Source organism: Rhinolophus sinicus, chromosome 14, assembly GCF_057876585.1.
Source record: "Rhinolophus sinicus isolate RSI-liver-muscle chromosome 14, RSI-T2T, whole genome shotgun sequence".
Classification (NCBI taxonomy): domain Eukaryota; kingdom Metazoa; phylum Chordata; class Mammalia; order Chiroptera; family Rhinolophidae; genus Rhinolophus; species Rhinolophus sinicus.
The window spans coordinates 88,999,407-89,024,678 of NC_142514.1; the positions used below are offsets into that span (position 1 = coordinate 88,999,407).

At 40.2% G+C, this 25,272-nt stretch overlaps 1 pseudogene; it reads right to left on the minus strand.

Moving 5' to 3' along the window:
- Nucleotides 1–590: 590 nt before the first annotated feature.
- Nucleotides 591–25,272, minus strand: part of LOC109434129 (large ribosomal subunit protein uL4 pseudogene) — a 53,435-nt pseudogene continuing 28,753 nt past the window's right edge.

The following is a 25,272-nucleotide window of genomic DNA, read 5'->3' on the forward strand; positions in this document are numbered from 1 at the left end:
TCATTCACTCATTAGCTCAACTAGTATTTATTGAGCACTTACTATGTGCCAGGTACTCTTCTAGCCACTGGGTAGTCAGCAGTGACCAAGACGAGGGCCCTAACTCAGAGAGTGAAGGAGACAGATAATAATCAAGGGAATAAATAAATATGTAATAAATGGTAGGTCCCCTTATCTACAGTAGTGCTTTCTGCAGTTGCAGTTAAATGGAATACTCCAGAAATAAACAATTTATAAGGTTTTAATTGAGCTCTGTTCTGAGTAGCCTGATGAAATCTCCCATCTTCCTGCTCTGATCCTCCGGGGTCAGGTCATAAATCATCCCATTGTCATCTTCTTCATGCTGTATACACTGCCCGTCTGGTGGTCGCTTAGTAGTCTTCTTGGTTATCAAATTGGTTACCAGATAGAGAGAGAGAGACCACATTTACATGACTTTTATTATAGTTGACCCTTAAACAACACCAGTTTGAAATGCGCAGGTCCTTTTATACTCGGATTTTTTTTTCATGTTTCTAACTTCTTTAATCAACTTTGTATTCAAAATTAGTTGTCCAAAGTGATTTGACCTTTACAGAACAAATTTCAGTTTATGTCGCAGGTTCCTTTTCTGTGGGCTTCTTCTCAGCTGCTGGTGTCTTAGTAGCTGCAGCCTTTTTCCCACCAAGGCTTCCTCTGCTTCGTAGCTCTAACATCTTTTTCCCCTTTCTTCCCTGTCGCTGGCTTCTTGCCTGGAACCCCCTGCTCATCTGATTTGGCTTCGAGCGCTGCTGTGGCTTTATCCACAGGAGCTGGTGATTCTCGGCCTGGTGAAGGATGGTGTTCTGGCGCATGGTCTCTGCATGTGGGTTTAGCGTCAACCCAAATGATTCTCGGGTTTTCCAGTGGAGTCTTCTTCAGGGCTCTGTGGTGAATCTTCTTGCGTGGTGCTCGGAGAGCTCTTTAGATCTCTGGGCTTTTCAAGATTCTGCTCAGGTCTGTATTGAGCATCTAGTGTGTGGGAAGGTTGTAGTTACTCTTGAGGGAGGCAGCTTTACGTCGAGTGCCACACAGATCATCCAACTCGCGGAAAGCACTTTCAGCCCAAGAGCAGAAACGGCCCAGATGCCCACCAGGAGCAAGTTTCAAAATGCTCAGTTTGCTTACATTAAGCAGAGCAATTCCAGGGATGTTTGGGAAGGCTTTGATGATGCCGTTGTCCTCATTAGAGATGATGCAAAGTCCCCTGCGCTGGATACAAGTTTCCCATTTTGCCCTTGCCAGCTCTCATTCGTTAAGAGGTATAGAACCTCTTTATATGATTCCAGGCCTTAAGTGTCTTAAGAAACAAAACAGCCTCCCTGGTCTTCTTGTAGCCTTCAACTGTACCTTCAACCACCAAAGGAAGTTCAGGAACTTCCTCAATACGATGACCTTTAGACATGACCAATGCTGGTAAGGCCGAGGCCCCCAGGGCAGGGCAGATGGCGTATCGCTTCTTTGTTGTGTTCACTCTGTGGTGCCAATGACACCAGGTTTTGGTTGGTGCAAACATGCGGCGCCATGACACATATTGCCAAAGCACCTGGCCAGAGTGATGAGTCCCACTGCCTTGAATGCTGGGAATTTGAGCCATAGCTCTCCCAGGACCACGGCTCAGCACTGGTTTGATGACCTGCCAATTCACTGACAGCACAGGGCTGCCTGTTATTTCTGTGCAAGTTGGTGCAAACAACTTCACAATATCTGGTCGAATGGGAACTGTAAACACAGCAGGTAAAGTGACGTTTTTGCCAAATGATTCCCTCTTTTTGGAATGCACCAATGTCACTGGACAAGCGCACCCACTGCGGGGAGAGGAGACGCTTCTCAACCTGGTGGCTCCCACAGGAAAAGAAAGCTGTACTCAGATTTTTAAAAACAAGTACCATAAATACGTTTTCTCTTCCTTATCATTTTCTGAATAACACTTTCTTTTCTCTAGCTTACTTTATTGTAAAAATACAGTGTATAATACATATAACATACAAAATATGTTTGCTGTCAGTAAGGCTTCAGTCAACCGTAGGCTACGAGTAGGTAAGTTTTGGGGGAGTCAAAGTATTATATGCAGATTTTTGACTTCATGGGGGTCGATGCAATATACAGTTCAAGGGCCAACTGTATATTGTTATAATTGGTCTCCTATTAGTTATTGTTAATCTCTTACTACGCCAAATTTATAAATTAAACTTTATCATAGGTATGTATGTACAGGAAAATCAGTATTTATAGGGTTTAGCACTACCCATGTTTTCAGACATCCACGGGGGTCTTGGAATGTATCCTCCATGGATAAGGGGAGACTACTGTAATTTCAGGAAGTGATAAATACCACAAAGGAGAAAATGCAGTTCCGAGGGTGGAGAATAAAGGCTGTGACTACCAGCAGTGTCAAAAAAATGTATACACATGACTTGCATTCATCTTTTGTTATCAATATATATTGAGTATTACAATTTTAATACAGTTTTTTCCTTTCTTAAAATACATATTCATTTTTTACACCTTCTGTATATTGGCATGTACTGCTTTAGACAGGGCGCTGGGTCTCTCTGAGGAGTGCCTGCAAGCACATCCTTGCGTGAAGAAGTGTCGTTTGTTCCAGAACATGAGTCAGCTATAACTGCATGTAGATTCTCATTTATGCTTCTCCATCTCTGTGGCTTCCCTCCAGCCTTTCACTCTTTCTCTCTCAAGTCTTCTTCCTTCTCCCTTTGGACCTCTCCTCTCTCCTTAAATTCTAAAGATAGAACACTCCTTTGATTTACGCCTATCAAAATGATAATTCTCTGTGAGGGGCAGTATCGGATGCTGTTACCTGTCATTTATACCTTCGGGCTACCAAATGATCCAGAGGTAGGTATGAATAGAGATTGGAGGCTATGCTTGAAGTCATGGGGGATGATGGCGGATGGAGTGGTGATGGGAGGAAGAAGAAAAGAATTTGGAAGGTTGAGGACATAGAAGATAAACTCTTATTTCTATATTTCACTTCCTAGAACTCCAGATCTTTCTCCCCAAAGAGCTCGTTGTAACTCCTAAGTTCTCTCTCATCTGCAGGAAAGCAGAGTCTGGAGACCAGAAAGCATTTTCGGAAGGCCCTCAGAGCCGGGAGGAAAACCTGGAGAGGTTAAGGAGTCCGAACACCTAGGCCAGGGTCTCCTAGGAGACTAGCATTACTGACTTACTAGGAAAATTCATATTTGACCCCAGTTCTGTCATTTCTACCATTGTCCAAAGGAATATAGGGAGCTCAGTTGAAGCTCAAAGATTCCCTGAAATTTTATAGTGTCTGTGTAGAAAGTATTTATAAGTTCATTCAAAAAGAAAAACAAACTGTTTTATCTAAAAATTCTTCCTCTTCGTTCAATAACCATGAAACCAATACAGCATGATGGAACTTTCTTTGCCTTTGGAATTTAAAAGAGTGGCAAAGGCAGTAATTGATGGCTTTTTCTTAGACCACAGGCAACCACTTGTCACTATCTATTAACGACCGTTTCTCAAGAACATTTTCCTTGTCGGCATTAAGGAAAAAATAGATGACAAAGCAAAACTAAAAAGCAATTTGTTATATTCCACTCAGAGTAGCTGAACTAAATTTTCCTGGATGGCCACATACTCGTATGTGACATACATTCCTCGTGTTTGCAAGTGGTTTGCCATTTATTTATTTATTGTTTGTTTGTTGGTTGGCTTTGCTTTGCAACCCAGATATATTGCAAGAGGCCTTAAACTCTGAATAGTTTCTTTAGGGAGTTGTACTTATGGTCAAGTTATAATCCACTGCTTGCAGGATTTGATAATGCTCTCTCTCTCTCTCTCTCTCTCTCTCTCTCTCTCTCTCTCTCTCCCTCTCTCTCTCACACACACGTGCATATACACATATATACATATATTATATATATGCAGCCCATGCTTAGAGGAGAGAATCTTAACTGTTACACTGATAGATCTCCCTTGTTCTTATATATTTTTCCCCAAAACACCATTTAACTGATAAAATAATTCACCATAAGAAAAAACTTGTATCTGGCAATTCATTCTCAACTTACTGATGTAAACTGGGGACAATGTGCCAGTCTTGATTTAGAGTTTTCAGTTCCTTGTCAGTCTGTGTTATGACCTTACGATCTCTATGTAGAGAGAAATTGGCAAACATTTCCCTGAATATCACTTTTTAAAAGAGAAATCTGTCACTGAACCTCACAGAGCGTCCTTATTTTCCCAATACCTAGTAACACATTATCTCAGAAGGGGACTCTCAGCCATAATGGCTGTGTTCTTAGATAACTTAAAAAAGTTATATGCCTCCTGGTCTCCAAAGAAAAGTGGAATCTAATGGATCACAGGGGTCCACTTCATCCAGGTGTTTTCAGAAAATTCCTCTTCTGAAAGACTCACCAGATACCCGTATTTGGGGGCACAGTCTATAACTGTGGTGGTCTCCTTTTAGGTGGGGGGACATTTAGCGCAGCCCACCTGTATTCAGTTAGGATTCAGTGTCCTATAATCTCGACAAAGCTAGAAGTTTCCTGTGTCTAAGCCTGTGTTTCTTGCAGTGTGGACCATCAGAACTTTCTGGAGTGCAAACTGAGCTCCTTCCTAGACCTAGTGAACTAGAACCTTTGGGTGTAGGACCAGCGATCTGTACATTTAGTAAGTTCTGCACTTCAGTGTTATGCTCCTCAATTTTGAGAACCTCTGGTTTATACTGTACCACAACATGTGGGAGAATTCGACATATTTTCTTCACCTGAAACCTTGAGAAGTGGAAAGAATTAGCCAGGCTGGCTTCCATTCTTTATTTACAGGTCTAACATGTAAGGCACAGGGTAGAAGTCACTATGCATGCTTGAGAGTCTAAAGGACATTAGATTGGAGTGTTTTAGAATAGTATAACGTATATTCATTGAGTAACTTTTTCATAGCAAGCACTGTGCTATGCAACAAAGAAATATAGACTACTAAGACATGGCGCGCCTGTCTGAGAGAAACTTACAAACAATAGATAAACATATAATTTCTACATAACATGGTAGACGCAAGGCTGGAGTGCTGAAGAGGACATGAAGAAGGAAAAAACAGTAGGGCAGTACTTTTCAACTTTCTGATCAGGGCACAACTTACATCCAGAGAAGTGCGTTTATCTTAAGTATGCAGCTCAATGAGTTTTCACACATGTATGCGTTCGTTGTAACCACCACTGAGATCAAGACAGAGAACTTTTTCAGCATCTCAGAAGGCTCCTTCCCGTGCCCTCACTGCCAGTATCTCTCTTCAAAATGTAACTATTATTCTGACCTCTGTCAGCATAGATTGGTGTGGGCTGTTTTTTAGCTTAATATAAATTGAATCACACATGTAATGGACTGCTTTTGTCTGGCTTCATTCATCCAACATATTGTTCACTCTGTTTCATTCTGTAGTGGTTCTTTCTTCATTATGCTGTAGTCCTCCATTGTATGATTGCACTACAATTGATTCTTTCTATCATTGACAGTCATACGGATCATTTCCATGGGGCTATAATGATTCAAGCTGCTATGAACGGTCTTGTACATGTCTTTTGTTGGACATAAACACTCACCTCTATTGGATTTATACCTATCAGTGAAATTGCTGGGTCAGAATTCTGCATATATCTGTCTTTAGATAAAACTGCGAACAGTTTTCCAAAGTGATTGTATCATTTTCCACTCCCAGCAGCAGTGCAGAAGGGTCTCAAGTGTTTCACATTCTTGCCAAAATCTGGTGTTTTCTGTCTTTTTAATCTTGGTTATTTACGATTGTGTGTGTGTGTGTGTGTGTGTGTGTGTGTGTGTGTGTACATGAGGTGGGTATTTTCTAGGATTTCAATTATGGTTTTAATTTACATTTTTGTCATGAGTAATGCTATTGAGTAACTTTTCATATGCCTCCTGGTCATTTGGGTACCTTGTTTTGTGATGTGCTGTTTTAAGTCTTTGGCTCGTATTTTTAAACCTGATCATCTTTTTCTTACTGATTTGTAGGAGTTTAAAAATATATTCTGGTTTACAAGTCCTTTGTTGGACATATCTGTCACAGCACACCTTTTCATGATTACAGGGAGCCGTAGGTGGCCCAGACTCTCAGTGACCAGCAGGCTTGTGGGACAGTCCTGAACAGGTAGCCTGCCTTGTTCTTTGAGGTTCTGAGTCTCCTTTGCTAAGCAACTTGGATAGAATTTCCCTGAGACCAGACTGGGAAACTTTCGATTTCACAACGCCAGGCCATTTAAAGGAAAACAGTTTATTCTAGAAAGATGGTTGTGGTGGCCTTCAGATATTTTCCTACAGTGATTTCCATCTGAATGCCTCCTGCTTACCTCCATTGCTATGTTAGGTAGCTTCCTGGGCTCGTGCCTTTATTCTGTCTCCAATACGGCCACTGGTCATAATCATCCCAGGCAGAAAAGATGTGTCACAAAGGCACAAACAAAACCAGTGCCTGACATTCCCATGTTGTCATATTCCCAAAGCTGTTCTTCCTGGCCACTTGTTTTGGAGGGCACCCATAAACAAGGACCCCAGAAATATCTTTCTATTGACTATCTTTCTTCAGTATGTTCATGAGGAAATAGGCCTCAGAGTTCTTTCCCTCTTTTCTCTGTCATTTGTAGGAGTGGAACTGTGACAAAATACTTGTGTTTGAAAGATTAATTTTCTAATGCCAAAGTGGAGTGTTTATCCCGTGCACCCTGGTGCCAGCAGACGTAGGGGGCCCCTGTGCCAAGGGCTCATTGTTTTGCTCATTCTCTGTCATCTAACTGGTGTGTCAGATGTGACAAAAGCACCTGACAACGAGAGGAGGACAGTAATTGCTTTGCTGGGGAAAAAAGAAATGGACTTGTCTGCTGCAGACAGCTTGGCTTCCTGGAAGCTGTGAAACTGCAGCTTCCAGTTCGTTTCCCTGGATAATTGATGTTTTCTTCCTTTGACATTAAAATACATACAGAAACAAGTGTTTTAAAGATAAAATCCTTTATTTTGTTTTCCACTGTGCAAAGATGGGATTCCCCCACAGCACATTTCTTCATCAGAGAAGCTTGTAACAATGATTAAGTCCTAGGAAATACCCCTACCCAGCATTGCAGACTCTGCAGAAACAAGAGCAGAGAGTTAGGTGTTATGTTGTTTGCAGTGGCTCTGCCTCTGTCTTCTGAGATGATGTGAAGCGTGTCGGCAGATTTGGACATCAGAGCTTTCTAAATCCCCTTAAAATGGATGTCCCTGACACCCAGGAGGCTTTTCCATCTGTCTTCTTTGCAGGATTCGTGCTTGGGAAGGGCAAATAATGCAGGCATTTTGGATTCCAAGAATCATGTTTTGAATATTATGTTTAATACAACGTGGATTTGACGTCCCCAGTTAATTTTTGCCTCCAGTTCTTCCTTTTTAAAATTTATTTATTTTTTAAACTTATTTTTAAATTACAGTTGATGTACAATATTATATTACTTTCAGGTGTACAGCATAGTGATTAGACATTTATATAGCTTATAAAATGATCACCCTGATAAATCTAGTACCCATCTGACACCATACATAGTTATTATTACAATTTTATTGACTAGATTCCCTATGCTGTACGTTATATCCCTGTGACTGTTTTCATAACTGGTCATTTATACTTCTTAATCCTTTCACTTTTTTCACCAAACTCCCCAACCCCCCTGTCATCTGTCTATCAACACTTTGTTCTCTGTACCTGAGTTTGTTTCTTAGTTTGTTTTTTAGATTCTACATATAAGTGAAGTTCATTTGGTATTTGTCTTTCTCTGATTTATTTCACTTAATATAATAATACCCTTTAGGTCCATTCATGTTGTTGGAAATGGTAAGATTTCAATTATTTTTATGGCTGAGGGGAAATATAATTTTGGGGCTTCTGCTTATTGGAACCAAAATCATAAAGATGTGATTTTCTAAGTACCATATTTCATAAGAAAATTATTGTTCAAGAGGACTTCTGAAAATTTTTAAGAAAAGTATTTTTATAATTGGCAAATGGAGGTTCAATTTGGGTTTGGGTTCTGAGTTCATGAATTGGAGTGGACTCTAAAATTAACCATGGGGTATTCCTAGGCTAGGGAGAAAGGAAAGAAAAACCATGTTCACATAGGCTCTTGGTTCTCCCCAGCCCTTTCAGAGGACTTGGATCCCTCTCGAGGCCTACAGCATTAATCTACCAGGGCTCAATGGAAGGTCCTCCCTGTGGTTTCAGAGGGAACACATCCTTTCAGAATGCATTGTTTATATAATAATTCAAGGTGCACCATCACCATTGGTTTCATAAGACAGCATATTTCGAAGGAATTGAGCTGAATAATTAACTTCTTCACCACTTCCCATAGAACCCTACATTTATAAACCCCTCGAACCCAGTGCAGATCTTTGCTTTTACCCACTTTTATAATTTGAAAATATTTAGTTTAGTTTTTTTCCAGTAAACTCCAAAATCTTGCCAATTTTGGCCTGTTTTAGTTCAGTTATAAAATATATGCAACTGGCACAGCTCATTTAACCAGATGAATGAAGTCCTTCTCTTAAAATTGAACATACATCGGATGCCAGTTCTAAAATCTGAAGGTCCTCACTCCTCCATCTAAAACCCAACAATCAGCCAAGCAACAGAATTAAGAAGCCAAACTCTTTTTATCCAGTAAGTGGAAAGCATAGACTGAGGAATAATACTGGGAGCACTGCTACCGGGTGAGCAATAAAGCATGTACCCCAAATCACCAGGTTAAACTATGGTTTCCACAGTTTACAAGTCTTGATGATATTGTTTTTCTAGTAATGGGCTGCGGTTTCTGCAAATGCTGCCAAGGGGCCTGGCATTATAGGCACTTGTCCCACCTCTCTGGGGACATGAAAGCAAAGATCAAATTCTGTACCATAAACCCTATTATCTGCATGCAGCCAGTAGGTCCTGTGGTTCTAGAGGCCCAAAGAGTGGAGCAACTGTACCCGTAGCAATCCTAGAAAAACGGCTCCTTTCATACTCTATGCATATGTAGGTAGTGCAACTTTACTTTTCTTCTGTCTCTGGGGTTCCCTGGTCTCTGCTCCAGGGGAGCATGGAATTTCAGGACACAGTTTAACCATCTTCTTCTCTGAAATATTTTTTACCCAATCTCCTTCCAGCTTGGGTTACGCACCTACCCCAATCCAGTATGCACATATTGTAATTGTCGGTTTATGTCTCTGTCTCTCTCAGGAGACTGGGAGGGAGCTTGGTGTCTTTAACACTTGAGTTAATGCCTAGCACATAAAGGCCCTCCAAAAATTTTGTTGAATGAATGAATGCAAGCTTGTCAAATGGCCATGCCAGTGAAGTGCAGCTCTAATCAGCCTTCACCTGATGGGGTTAGCCCTTTCCTTGCAATGGGACAGCCACACTACTTGTCCACGAATGCAGGCCCAGATCTGTTCCCCACTGGTGCCCTGAAGCACTGGTGTAATACCTTGAGCAGAGTTGCCTGAGAGACCACTTGGGAAACTGCCATAGCTAGGGGTCCTAGGACCTGCCAGTCTGCTCCTGGTCACCTGTGTCTGACTGCACCTTCAGACCATGGGCAGAGTTGTGTCTTCACCTGTTCTGACACAACAGGCCTCTGTTCTCTGGGTCATTAATAGAGTGTGAATAAGCATATGACTAAGGGACATACACTTTTCAGTAACTTTTGACTTTCCTAGAAGTCAAAAGATAGGAATGTCTGTTTTACACTCAGGAATAAACTTCAAAGCACCCATGGTAGAGGCAATCTGATTTGTTCAATAGGTCCCAAACTTTGAGCTCTGTGTCCTAACTCAGAGCCACAAAACCATCCTGGTTGCTAACAGATGCTCTGTGGTTATAAGCAGAAGTCTTTCTACGTCAGAAAGTTGGAGTGAGGGGCTTATTTTGTAAAGGTTTGTGTATAGATGAAAACTTTCTTGATACCTTGAACTGAAGGGCAGTTTGTCCTTTAAATCAACTAGGTTCTCATTTCAGCATTTATCCAGAGGGAAAACCATGTCTTTGGGCATCGATTTAGGTCAATCTAATTTCTGTTGGTTTGAACCTCAGCCTAATGATTTTTTTTTTTTTAATCTCTTTTGAGGCTCTATCATCTATAGCTGAAGAGGTAAAACAATCCACAGCCTTGCAAACTGGAGTCAATGATACTATGTCTCTAGCTTCCCAGGAAACAAAGATTTCTAGGAAACAAAGAAGAAAAAGGCTTCAAACTTTTCCCTTAGAAAACTATTCATTTTCTGTTCAAACCATTTATTTAATTTCCCTATGCATCAACTTCTCCATTTGTTTATACCGTGTGCTTCTTTAGCTCAGATGTCTATCCATTCATTCAACAGATGTTTGTGTAGCATATACCACTGTTAAACCTGAAATTTAGTATATTAAAAGAATATTCACTGATTCAGAATTGAATAAATGCTGGAGCTTCCAGGAGACCATATACTGTGACCTGTCTTGAATTCTAGGAGATCTTTCATGTAAAGGCCACAACTAGAACTTATCATCCTTCTCTTTTCCCCCTCAGTCCTTCCACAAGAATACTGCTTACATTATTATTAATACTCATTTGCATTTAAATATTCATATTATCTTTTTTTCAATTACAAAATAATTTATGCTTATTTTAGAAATTGTAAAATCCAAAAAGGTATATCAAAGGAGAAAGAAAAAAATATTCAGTTCTTCTAAAAGAGCTGCTATGAACCTTTTAAGGTAATTTTTTTCTATTGTTTAAAGATGTAGTCAAGAACATTATATTGACTGCCCTACATCTCAGATTTTACTTAAAATTGTGATATAAACATTTCTTCTTGTTATTATAAACAACACAGTCATAACCATCTTGTGATAGAGGTTTTATATAGTTCAACTAAAAAAAAAAGAATATGCCAAAATGTAATGACTGGATCAAACACATATGGATATTCTTGAGACTATTAACACATAGTGCCTAGTTACTTTCTGAAAGGGTTTCATCAATCTGCACATTTCTAGCAATGTATGAAAATGTCAAGAATAGCTATGTAAGTTCTTTTAAATATTTTTAATTTTATTGTGGTAAGAACACAACATTAACTCTACCCTTTTAAAATATTTTTCAGGGTACAATATAGTATTGTTAACTATAGCCACAATGTTGTACAGTGGATCTCCAGAACTTATTCTTCTTCTGTAATTGAACCTTTATGTCTATTGATTAGCAGCTCTTCATGTTCTTCTCTCCCTCAGCCTCTGGTAATCACCATTCTTCTGTCTGATTCTATGAGTTTGATAATTTTGCATACCTCATAGAAGGGTACTCATACAGTATTTGTCCTTCTGTGACTGGCTTATTTCATTTAGCATAATGTCTTCAAGGTTCATCCATGTTGCATATTGCAGGATTTCTTTATTTTTTTATATTTTTAATTTTTTAACATTTTTTTATTGGAGAACAGTGTGTTTCTCCAGGGCTTATCAGTTCCAAATCGTTGTCTTTCAATCTAGCTGTGGAGGGCTCAGCTCAGCTATAAGTCCAGTCACCGTTTTCAATCTTAGTTGCAAGAGGCTTAGCCCATCATCCCATGTGAAAATTGAACCAGCAACCTTGTTGTTAAAAGCTTGCACTTTAACCCACTGAGCCATCCGACCACCCCTCCGGAAGCTCAGTGATTCCCACATGGGCCAGCGAGCTGTGCCCTCCAAAACATCTAGTTGTGGAGGGCGCAGCACACTGGCCCATGTGGGAATCGAACCGGCAACCCTGTGGTTCAGAACTCGCGCTATAACCAACTGAACCATCCGGCTGCCCAGGATTTCTTTATTTTTTTTAAGGCTGAATAATATTCTATTGTCTGTATATATTACTTTTTTAAATTTATTATTAAATTTATTGGGGTGACAATTGTCAGTAAAATTACATAGATTTCAGGTGTACAGTTCTGTATTACATCATCTATAAATCCCATTGTGTGTTCATCACCCAGAGTCAGTTCTCCTTCCATCACCATATATTCGATCCCCCTTACCCTCATCTCCCACCCCCACCCCCACCCTCCTTACTTTTTTTTTTTTAATTCATTCATCCATAAATGAACATTTAGGTTTTCTCCACATCTTGTCTATTGTGAATAGTGAACATTGAGGTATTACTATACCTTTAAGATCTTGATTTTTCATGATCATCTTAACAAATACAGGAAAAGCATTGACAAAATTCAATACTCTTTCATGATAAAAATACTCAACAAACTAGGTATAGATGGAATGTACCTCAACATTATAAAATCCATATATAACAAAATCACAACTAACATCATATTCAACGGTGAAAAGCTGAAAGCTTTCCCTCTAAGATCAGGAATAAGAAAAAAATGCCCACATTCATCATTTCTATTCAACATAATACTGCAAATTCTAGCCAGAGCATTTAGGCAAGAAAAAGGCATCCAAATCAGAAGGAAAGAAGTAAAATTACCTGTTTGCAGATGACATGATCTTATATACAAAAAACTCTAAAGACTCCATAAAAAATATCTGTTAGAATTAATGAATTAAGTAAAGTTTCAGGACACAAAATCAGTAGCATTTCTATACACTAACAAGGAACAATCAGACAGGGAAATTAAGAAAACAATCCTATTTACAATACCATTAAAAAGAAAAAAAATACTTAGAAATAAACTTAACCAAGGAAGTGAAAGACTTGTATACTGAAGACATTGGTGAAAGAAGGTAAAGACACAAACAAATACAAAGCCATCCATGTTCATTGATGGGAATAATTAATACTGTTAAAATGTCCATACCACCCAAAGCAATCTATAGATTCAATACAACCCCTATCAAAATGCTAATGGCATTTTTTTATAGAAATACAAAAAATAATTCTAAAATAATAGTTCTAAGAAAACCTCTAAAATTCATATGAAAATAATTCTAAAATTCAAATAGTCAAAACAGTCCTGAGAAAGAAGAACAAAGTTGGAGGCAACACACTTACTGATTTCAAAATATATTACAAAACAGTATGTAATCAAAACAGAAGGGTACTGCATAAAAATAGACACGTTGACGAACGGAATAGAACAAAGAGCCCAGAGATAAACCCATGTATATAAGATCAACAGATTTTCAGCCAGGGTCTCAAATATACTCAGGGGAAGGGAAAGTCTCTTCAAAAAATGATATTGGAAAATTAGATATCAACATGCAAAAGAATGAAATTGGACCCTATTTTATACCACAAACAAAAATCAGTTGGATTAAAAATGGATTAAAAACTTAAATGTAAGACATAAAACTATAAGAAGAAAACACAGGAGAAAAGCTTCATGACGTTGGTTTTGCAATGGTTTCATGGATATTGGATCAAAAGTAAATGTAATAAGACACCAATAGACAAGCAGAATTACAGCATACTAAGAAGTTTCTGCACAACAAAGGAAACAATCAACAGGCTGAAAAAGCAACCTATGAAATGGGAGAAAATAGTTGCAAACCATGTATTAGATAAGGGGTTAATTTTCAAAACATATAAGAACTCCACAACTCCACAGCAAAAAAACCAAAGTCAAAACCAAAACCAAACTAATAATCTGATTTAAAAATGGGCTAAAGATTTGAATACACATTTTTTTTTCTAAAGAAGGCATACAAATGACCAACAAGTACATGGAAAGATGCTCAGCATCACTAATCATCAGGAAAATGCAAATAAAACACAATGAGATATCACTTTACACATATTAGAATGGCTTTTATTTAAAAAAAAGACAAGAAACCCTTTCTCCATTTTTACCACTCCCCTGCTCCCTTACCCTCTGGTAACCACTAAACTGTTGTTTATGAGTTTTTGTTTCTTTGTTTGTCTTTTCCCTTTGTTGTTTTCAGTTTTATATCCCACATATGAGTAAAGTCATATGTTTCTAGACATTTTCTGTCTGACTTATTTTGCTTAGCGTAATAATCTCAAGATCCATCCATGTTGTCACAAATGGCAGTATTTCATCTTTTCTTATGGCTGAGTAGTGTTCCATTGTGAATATAACACAACTGTCACCCCAATAAATTTAAAATAAAACCCAGAAAAATAAAACAAGAAGTGTTGGTTAGGATGTGGTTATTGGAACACTTGTACCTGTTGGTGGGAGTAAAATCGTGCAGTGTTATGGAGAACAGTATGAAGTTTCCTCAGAAAAACTAAAAATCGAACTACCATCTGATCCAGTAATACCACTTCTGGGTATATATCCAAAAGAATTCTATAAGTTCTTAAGAGGTAAGATGGATGATGAAGAACACAGACTCCAGAACCAGTTTGCCTTGATTCAAGTGCTGACTTTCACACTTACTGTGTGGCTTTAGAAGCACGACCTTAACCTCTCTGTGCCTCTGTTCTTCACGTGGAGAATGGGGATAAAAATAGTACTTGCTCATAGTGAGAATTAAATGAGTTGATATATGTGAAGAGATTAGAATATGTCTGGCACACAGTAAGTTCTGTTTCAGAATTAGCTATTATCGACCTATCTACTAGTATCACAGGTAAGACTGAGCTGAAAGGTAACTAATCACAATCAAAGAGTGCCCCATATCAGAGTATGGTGCATTGAATAGTATCCCCCCAAAATGCATATCCACCGAGAACCTCCGAATGTGATCTTTTTGGAAACAGAGTCTTTGCAGATGTAATCAAGTTAAGATGCACTCATACTGTATTAGGGTGGAGCCTACTGTAATGATTGATGTCCATATAAGAAGAAGAAAGGACACACAGAGACACAGAGGAGAAGGCCATATGAAGACTGAGGCATAGACTGGAGTTATGCTTTTGCAACCCAAGGAACACCCAGGGCCACCAGGTGCTGAAAGAGGCAGGGAAGGACTGTTTAGAGGCTCCAGAGGGGATGTGGCCCTGCTGACTCCTTAGTTGCATACATCTATTTTCCAGAAAATAATACATTACTGTTGTTTTAAGGCCCCTAAATTTTGTTATAGCAGTCCTAGGGCATTAATGACCATAGTAAACTCAATCTCCCATCATCCGTGGGAGGATACTCAGTTATTTACATGAAATTGGCATGTCATTGCCAAGCAGAATCGGCGTTATTTAAAGTCACTAAGCCCTACTACGGACCCTAAACAGAATTTCAAGCGGTGTCTCAGGGTCATCTTCCTGGGTTACCTGTGACATCAGTGAGCTGAGAGAGACCCAGGGCACCTGTTGTGTCCTCCCCCATCCCCACCCACCCCCATGAGCTTCTTGATGGATATTTACTCTAATCGGTCATTGATAACATGGGCTCATTTCCACGTCCACTCTGCTGCTAGACCGTAATGATGATTGATTCACATAGCAAATGGCCTAAAGTGTCCCTCACAGCCTTGTTATTGCAGATACAATTACCACCAGGCTGAGCTAGCTGCTACAGTGTCTGATAATGGACTCTAATTGGCCAGTGGGGTTTGTAATTCTTTGTTCCCAGACAGAGATCCATTTCTAAACTAGAGAGTAATTCATAAATATTTTTCTCCTCAGGCATGGGGGAAGGCCAGCTCTAACTGCATGTTGAAAGGCCGTTCTCTCTTGAGGCCACTGAGGGAGGCTGTGGGCCCAGGCCTGGGGCAGAGCTCCCCAATCCAGGTTGCTCATTTTGTAGCAAAGCCTGCTGAGACCCAGGGAGGTAATGTGACTTATCCAAGATCACACAGTTAGATCTTTATGCTCTCTAACACCTGTGTCCTTTGCTCCCTGAGTTGGGGAGTAGCAGAGAAGGGTGTTCCTGGCAGCATTTTGGACCTGAGCCACCTTGACTTCTGCTGATTTGAGATAATGGTAAGAATTCTCTTTTTAATGGCATAGTTTTTATTTCTATTATGTAATAATGTTGGAAGCTCATTGATGAGAGTTTGGAAAATATAGAAAATTTTAAGAAAAAACATGTTAATCATAATTCTTTCACAAAGAGATGATTACAAGTTAGCATGTTTTATTCACTTATAATTTTTTAATGTATGCATATAAATTTTTTATTTTGGACAAAATTGAGATCATAGTATATATACAGTTTTTCCTTCCAAATCAATAGAGGGCTTTTATTGCATCTTTAAAAATCATAAATAGGTCTTAGGAATCATCCGGCTTCTTTCTGTAGCCAGACACCTCTTAGACCTTGTTTATCAGTCTACCGAACTGTTCCTTTTTCAGAGACATAGATATCATCCAAAATTTTTCTTACCCTTGTTTTTAACTGTTGTGGTTTGCTGAATTTGAGACAAGTTCAATGTTGTTTATTTCAAGTATTAACTCATCTTTCTGGGCTTGAGATACAGGCAATGCCTGGCCTGATCTGAACCATGCAGATATCTTTTTTACCCAAGAAACTGCAGGTGTCAAGAGAAAACCCGTTGTCCTGGATAATGACACTGATGGGGAAGTGAGCATTCACAGACTTCATCTTATAACACAAGCCCATATTCAATTTTTTATTTTGTGTTTTTCTGTTTATTGTAGTTTTGGTATTTTCTCATATCATTAAATGTCATGTTATATTTTTAAAAACATGATTGCATATATTAAACAATGCAGATTTAAAAGATATTAAATATTTTTGGTACTAGACATTTAAGTTTTTTTTTCTTTTTTTGTAATTAGAATAACTGTTGTGTTTTAACTTATGCATACATATTCAAGATTACCTCTGATTTTTTAGTAATAAATGCTTACAAGTAGAATTTGGGGTCAAAAAGCATGACTGTTTTTAAGAATCTTAGACAATGCACATTATTAAATTACACGGCTTTTTATCAGAGTAAACACTGAGACTTGGACTTGTCACAGAAAATCTGAGTTCGATTCTCAAGTTCACCACTTATTAGCTGTATGATCACAGGGAAATTCTTTGTTTCTTGAGCTAACATCTAAAATAAAAACAATAACTACCTTATGAGGTTATTATGGGAATTAAATAAAATAAGTATCAAAATGCTTAGTACAATGACTAATACTTGGCAGACACTCAACAAATATTCATTGCTGTTGCTTTGAATTTTTGCCACCAGTGGTAAGCAGAGAACCAGAATCTTCTAGGGAAAGACCAAGAATTTTTATTTTCTAAATAAGTGGCTATTCACATGGGGTGGAAATAGTAAGATCCTTCTGTCTGCAAGCATGTTGGTAAATTCAATGGAAAACCCAAAAGCAAGCTGTTCTCAAGCCTAGTGCGACAAAGATGAAAAGGCCCAACTCAAAGGACATAGTCAGATCTGGCATTTTGATGATGTCCATCTCTTCCTATGGAGAATATGTTGGCAGGTCACACTGCTGTCAGAATATTCGGATTTACCTAATGCAGCAGCTGACTATGGGCAAGTTTGGCTACAAGCTCCCCCAGGGGGAAGGGGGAGGAGAAAATCGTTGTGTATGGGTCAGAGGAATAAAGCTTTGATTCTAGACCCTTCCCTAAATTCTCAGGTGCCCAAAGGCCACAGGCTGAAGAAACTTAGAGGAAGTGAGCTAAAATCAAACAAACACAGACTGAGTCAGCTGGACTTGGGTACAAATCCAACCTCTGACACGCCCTAGCTGTTTGACCTTGAAGAAGTCGCTTGACGTTGACTTCCCTGGTACTATTTCCTGCTCTGTAAAATGGTTGTAAATCAACCTACATAGCAAGGTTTTTATCAAGCCAAAAGAAAATAAATCTAAGATAGAAAGTGACCAATAAATAGTAACCATATTACTATTATTATGTAACATTGGACAATCTACTACTTTATCTTAGTCTTAATATCTTCATTCCAAAAGGCGAAAATAATAGTAATTATACTTCACTTACAGTATTGTGATGAGGATTATTGAAAAAATATATGTGGGAGTATTGAGTAACCTGTGCAGCTCTATGAAAACGTCAGGTTTGGAAGGGCGAGTCCTGAGCCCTGAGCTTGGGAAGATGAAGGACAGCAGCCCTCTAAGGCTCTGAGGGCTTGGGCCTTGGAGTTTCCTCCCATGTGTCAGCCACTGCCATCTGCCTTCATTTTTGGCACCCAGTTGCTTAGGCATTGCTCTCCAGTCATTGTTTCCTGAGTGACAAGGTTATTCAGATGTTTAGTGTCACAAAACCACACACGTCAGGATCGAAGCTCATCCCGCAGAGCCAGTTTGGGATACTCAATGTTTTCTCCCCAGCAAGGGCTGCGGCTCTGTGGTCTGCTTCCCAGGCGAAGGCCTGATCCTAGCAGTCAGCGAGTACCGTGCACAGAAGGTAGGAGTGGGTGGTTTGCAGTGTTCAGCTCTGAACCTTAAACATCAGGACCCCCTCCTTCTGGCATTTTGCTGGTCACAGAGCCGTTTGGGAGGCTTCAAAGGCTCGGGAAGCAGCAGTGTTTCATACCCAGGGTGCTGCTCACCCACATACCTGAAATAATACCGTCTCTGCTCTCCAAAGTGCACCCCCTGCAGCCATCGTACTGTGTGCATGAGATTGTGGCCAGGGCAGGGTAGGGGCAGGTAATGTATGCGAAACCAATGCCATTAATGGCACAATTTGGAGCTGTTGAAGGTAAACATGAAAAATGTATGACTCTAGAACAGGGTTGTCCAAACATTTTTCAACGTTTTTTCCAAGCGCCATATGCGGTAAAATAGACAAACAGCCGGGCCACTCACTGGAGGTGAAGTACATATTGCCTCACCTGGTTTATTTAAGTAAACTAAATATATTTTTGGAATTTTCTGTGGGCCAATTAACAATGGATTGCGGACTGCAGTTGGCCTGCGGGCCGCAGTTTGGACACCCCTGCTTTAGAGAAATAGACAGGATCCTGACAGGAAGAGCCCCACTCTCTCTTGTGCATTTGCCTTGCATTTGATTCCTCTACAATACTTATATCAAACCCAAATGTACTCAACTCATAATTTATAGTAAACATTAATGAAGCCTGCATACATTTAGACTTTACATCATGTGACTCACTATTAAAAAAATTACCCAACGGCAATACAATTTCTTGATTTGGGAGAATGCAAGGTAAGGTATAAAACCACTTATATTTCACAAGGTTTTCTTGGTGATCTGAATACTTACACAGAAAGATATGAGTTGATGAAACAGTCATCCTTGAGAGTCACTCAGCAAATATTTATTGAGAATTTGCCATGTGGGTACTGATTGTTGGTGGGCAGAGACTTCTGGGATTGAGAATAGAAATGAGGGAACGTGTGGCTATGAAAGATGATAAGGGGGTAGAAACGAAGTACTTGGTCTCAAAGTGGTGAGGGAGAGGGGGCCTTGGTTTACTCCTAGGTCTTGGCTTGGGTACTAACTAAGCAGTTAGAGGTGATGTGCCCAGGAGTAGGAAATGCAGAATGAAGAACAACTCTGCAGGAGCTGTGGAGGGAGGACAGAAAGGAGCCATTTGGTCTTGGTGTCAGTCCTTTCTCCTGTGAGGCAGAGCATGGAGCGAGATGGATCCACATCTGTGTACATTTTATCCAACATTATAGAGCAGGAAACCAGACAAGAGATGTTATATACTTCAACAGTGCCAGGGATCAAATATAGGAGAGAAAGTTTCTCGTTGGATCCTGCATTAGAGTGATCAAGCAGAGAATAGGAACCAAGGCATGGGGTGTGTATCAGTATCGTTGCATGATAAACCACTCCAAAACATTGTGGGTTAAAGCAGCAACAATTTCTTATTTTTCAAGGACTGGTGGCTCAGCTGGACAGTTCCTCCAATTGGGACAAGGCTTGGCTGATGTTAGCTGGACTCATTCGTGCATCTGTAGTTAATAGGCAGGCTGGATAGCGGCTAGCTGGTCTGAGGTGGCTTCAGCTGGGATAACTCCGCTCTACTCCATGTTGTCTCTCATCTGCCAGAAGGTTGTTCTCACAGTAGCTGTGGGGTTCCAGGAGTGAGCAGAAGACTGCAAGACCTCTTGAGGCTTAGGCTTGAATTGGGCAGATTGTCATTTCTGCTGCAAAGTAAGTCACAAAGCCAATCCAGATTCAAGGGTGAGGGAGTAAACTCCATCTCTTGATGGGAGGAGTTTCAAAGTCACATTACAAAGGCTGTGAGCACAGAGAGAGGTAGAAAATTGGGGCCATTTTTGTAAACAATCAACTCCATATGAAGTCCTGAGACCAGGAAAGCTGAGAAGAGCAGAGATAGAGCAGAAAGAATATTGCCACCCATAGTGGCATCATATAAGTTCCAATGTAATCTTGTGGGCATGGACCTCATTCATTTAAAGGGATTGGAACCAAGTGGACACCTGAAAAGAAGTGACATAACATGGAAGGAAAATTAGCATGACCTTAGAGGAAAGGCCTTTCCCATTTTGTCCTCCAAACACTCCCACGTAGGGGGCACACTGATTTAGATAAAGCTTAGGACACTGTTAAAACAGTACTCACTCAAGGAGAGGCAACGCTTTAGTGTTGTGAACTTGTGAATGAGTTTTCGATCTTTTTTTTTGAGAGTGTGTGTTGTCAGTAAAAAACAAGAAGGCAGTTGGCATTGGGGAGCTAAGAGTAAAGGGAAAGGCTCACCCATCATTGTTTTGCAAGGAAGCTCATATTTCTTATGTGGAGCTAATAGAATTTTCATATGCTGTTTGGTACAGCAGTCCCCCCTTATCCACAGAGGATACTTTCCAAGACCCCCAATGGGTGCCTGAGACTGTGGATAGTAATGAACCCTATATATATTATGTTTTTTCCTATATACATATCTTTTAACTTAAAGGAAGCACTTTACAGCTTCTCTTTGGCATATCCATATTGCCAGCAGCACTGCTCTTGCACTTGAGTAAAACAAGGGGTAATTGAACAAAGCACTGCGACACCATGGGCGTTGATCTGCTAAGTGTAATGGTTGTTAGGTGACTGATGGGCGGGGAACATGTACAGCATGGCGATGTTGGACAAAGGGACAGCTCACATATCAGGCGGGATGGAGTGGAACAGCTCACGATTTGACTACGCTGCTCAGAAGGGTGCACAACTTAAAATTTACCAATTGTTTGTTTCTGGAATTTCCCATTGAATATTATCAGACTGCAGTTGACCATGGGTAACTGAAACCCCAAAAAGCAAAACCGCAGGTAAGGGAGGGACTCCTATATCTGCACACTGAACAGCTGAACCTGAATTAGCAATGTTGTGCAACACCCAGGAAAACCAAGGATTGTCCAAGGAAGAACTAGTAGGAATGAAGAATTAGCAACCCAAGAGAGACTCTCATTATTTCCAAATTAGCTAGAACTTACCAGAATGTTCTGTTGTCCTCTGGTTATTGCATAGAAATTGCATAGAATCCAGGACATGAAGGTCAGCATGAAAGTAGAGAAAAGGGCTCATAAGGAAAGAAGCAAGGACTTAAGCAACTCAACTAAAAGAAGAAAGGACTAGAGAGAGGCCAATGTTCTGATTTGTGGTATTGAAAAGGCATTCATGATGATGATAAAACGGGCACCATCTCATCTGAGGAAAATAAGCGGAATAGAGAGTAGAACTGCAACACATGATGGTAAGGTTAGCCTTGAAGGAAGAACTCACTGAATGACGTTTCTTAAATACTACAGGATTAGCTCTTAGGAGAAGAAAATAAATTGACTATAAGAGTAAGTATAGTATGTCAATATTAATGTTGCCTAATATGAATGTTACTTGTGGATCTACTGTGTAAATAACTGAATTTTCTTCCATGGAAAGTCTTTAAAACGAGATAACTGCTCTGGAGTGAAGGGTCGAGAGTAGGATTTACTCTCCTCTTGGATTCTTTCCAAGTCCTCTCGGTTGAATACCAACATGTTTGTGTGGGTCCCCAAGGTTTTTAAACTGTGGTGTTTCATCCCTTTGCTAATCCTCCTTAGTTTTAATCTTGAGGATTTCCTCCCTTCTTTGTAGGCCAGGCACAAGTTATCTCAATCATGGTATTCATTTGGTTTGCAAGCTCTTTCTTCTTTGATGAGGACAGAAGGGACGTGGGCATCTAGCCATGGCCATGGAAAAACAATGCACATGTCTGTTTCTGGAGCTCTCCACCAGAATGTGGCATTGGTCCTGAAGCCCAGATCACATCTTCCACACAGGATTTTGCTCCTCACACACCACTTTGCCTAGATGGCATTAGTCAGCTGTGTCAGGAGCAGTGATATTTGGGGCCATCGGCTTGAGGGAGGTCTGACTGAGATGCCCTGAGTTACATGCAAGTGCTGGCAGTAAAATCTGATGCAAGCAGGAAATATGACTCAATTTTCTTATTTATAAGACAAATTGGGGGCCATGCTTGATAGAGTTGGCGGGGCACACAAGCCAGTTAGAAAAATGAAGAGCAAATATATGTCAACGATGAAATTACAGCCAGATGAGAGGGAGTGTGAGGCTGAGGCTGAATCAGATCAATAGAGACAAACTAAATCAAATGCCACCCATTACCTTGACCTATATGGGAAAGAGGGTCTTAATATGAAGGAGGCTATAAACAAACAGCCTGGTGTTTGAAGACAAGGCGGAGAAGCCCCGATGACCTGTGGGCAGGACCTCTGCGACGATGTTGCTTGGCTGTCTGAAGTGACTGATGCACCAGAGAGTTACAGCTGACCCGTGTGTTAAATATTTGTCACCCAGAGCTCTCTTGGGAGTGCAGTGCAATCTGTGCCAGTTTCCCCAAGCAAAGCAGCAGCTTTTCTGTTTGATTAGAGGAGACGTCAAAAATAAGGAGACACATTTTTTCTTCTCTGAATTCCCAGTGCGTCTTTTGTTACTTTGAGATTATTTACAGGGCTTGAGTAAGTAAAATACAAAACAAAACAAAACAAAAACCAAAAAATCTTTCGTTTATTTGGCATCATGTTTTTCAGAGTGTCTGTGGGAGGGGATGAGAGTGGGGGCCAAGTGAAAAGTCATTTCCATTGAATGGGCTTAATTTCCCAGAGCTGTACAGTCTCTCTTGACCTTGGTACCTGCACTGAAGCACCTACAAATGTGCTTGAACCACTCGAGGATTGGTTTATCTGTTAGGTTCCCAGATGATGTTATGTTTATTCATGGATGAGCAGTGCAATAGTGTTGTAGGTTGCACATAATATGTTGTCAGAGCTGATGGCTGCCTATTTGGGTTGATTTGAACAACACAGAGAACAGGTAAATTCTATACCTTAAATGTTTGTCACCAATGAATACTTTCATTTGAGCTAGTTCATTAGATCCTTTGCAATAATTTGTCAGTGATAATTACCTAACATGTATATATGGCTTTGAAGTTTGTAATTTTTTCAACTTCCTATGAGTTAGGGATTAGTGTCCTTTGCAGAATCTAAGAAAGCTCAGTTGATTTGCATAAATTCACATAGCTGAGCAATGGTAGACGTGGGTTTTTGATGGAGACTTTCTTAATTCTAAGTTCACTGTTCTTTTTTCTATGCCCTCCCCAGCTACAAAGAAATGTTGAGAGAGGCAAGGGAAGGATCCCAAATCGGCAGGTATTGCAGGTCAGAGTTCACAAAGGAGTGGAAGTGGGGTAAACCTAAATGCAGATTCTGCCTTTTTCACCATTTTTGCCCCCACCAAGCGTTGCACAATGGGCTGGTTACATACCTCTGTCATTCTGGAAGAGGAAGCTTTTGCAGGGTTCATTCACTGTATGATTTTATTGAGCATGCACTACTTGCCAAGCCTTGATTTCATCACAGAGGATAGATTGGGGAGGAAGGCAGATAAAATCCTTGCTTTCATGGAGCTCTGGTTTTGGAGATGTAGAAGAGGAAAATGTCACCAACCCTATGGCTTAACTGCCTATGGCTAACTCTGGTCTACAGCCTTCTTCACCAGATAGTGCCAAGGCTGAGTAACAAAGTTGCCACAATAAGTTTGAATTCCTAATTTTCCATTCAGTTTTCTTTATAGTAAAATACGACATCATAATAACTTATTGGTTTCTTGGAAAAATTAAGCAAGATAACACAAGTAATGCAGTCAATGTAGTGGCTGACATGCAGTGAGTATTCAGTGAATGTCTCTTGCTGTTATTATCATTATTATTTTCATGTATGATCCCCAACACAGCAGTGTCAGGCTTCTCCCAAGGGAAAATGCAAAGGTAAGTGATGAAAAGACAGCGGTGTTGAGTTCATCTGCTGACTTATCAAATACAAAGGCCAACAGAGAACACTCCTCCTGCTGTGTGGTCACATCTTGCTGCATCAGAGACAGCTCTAGCTCTGTTGTGATATTGGCTCATAAGATGTGGTGGGGGGAGCAAAATGACCGAGTAACCATGCTGTAGGTCCATTTACTACTCAGGAAAGGTTTGTTAGAACGCATATGGCGTGCTCAGCAGCGTGCTGCCTGTTGGAGGTTAAAAAATGACTAGAGCACTTTTCCGGCCTTCAATTATGCAGCTATGAAGTATCTCCTAGTTACTTCTTTCAAATAAATGCGCAAAGCAAGGAGGATTGTCCAGTAAGTGCCTGGAGCTCAGTTGCTTAATAATAGACTTAAACCAGGATCAAAGGCTCCCTGTTGTCTAGTGGCAGAGCCTGCAACCAAACCGACTTCCCGTAGAACTCTGTTCCCTACTTGCCCATGCAGCAACCTGAATCCAACACCTTGCAAGGTGTCCAGGAGTGTCAGCTGATATGAGCAGAGAGCTTCACCTCCAGCTGGAACTTCTAGGCAGATGTCTGGGGCCAACGTCCTGCCTGGTATTTTCTCATCCAAGGCTGTTTTGGGCTCGCCCTTCTCTAAGGAGATGGTAGGGCAGTGCCCCTTCCCTAGAGAAGAGTCAGGGAGGATGGCCAGCAGCATCAGCCCTCCCCCGCCCCCAGCACAGCCATCCCTGGGATGAGGAGAGAATGGGAACTGTGTGCCTCTTCTTGCTGACCTTGGCGTCTACATTCTCCCCATGAAGCCTGTTCAACAACCCTGGTGGTATTTTCCTTTACTCATTGCTTCATTACTTCTCACTAGATAGAATTTGTGCAAATGGAAGTCAAAGGGAATATTAAAAAGTACGTACGTGAATTTGGAATAAGAAGCCATTCAAACTCCCTAGCATTCTAAGTTCAGCAGCTCCTCATACGGTACCATAGGATTGAAGATGGTTTTCTGATAACCATAGGAAAGTAGTAAATTCAGGGAAAGAATGTGAAATTATTCCAGTCCTACTTTTCAGCTTAAATAAATGCAGGGCTGGTCCTTTAGAAACACTGTTATAGTG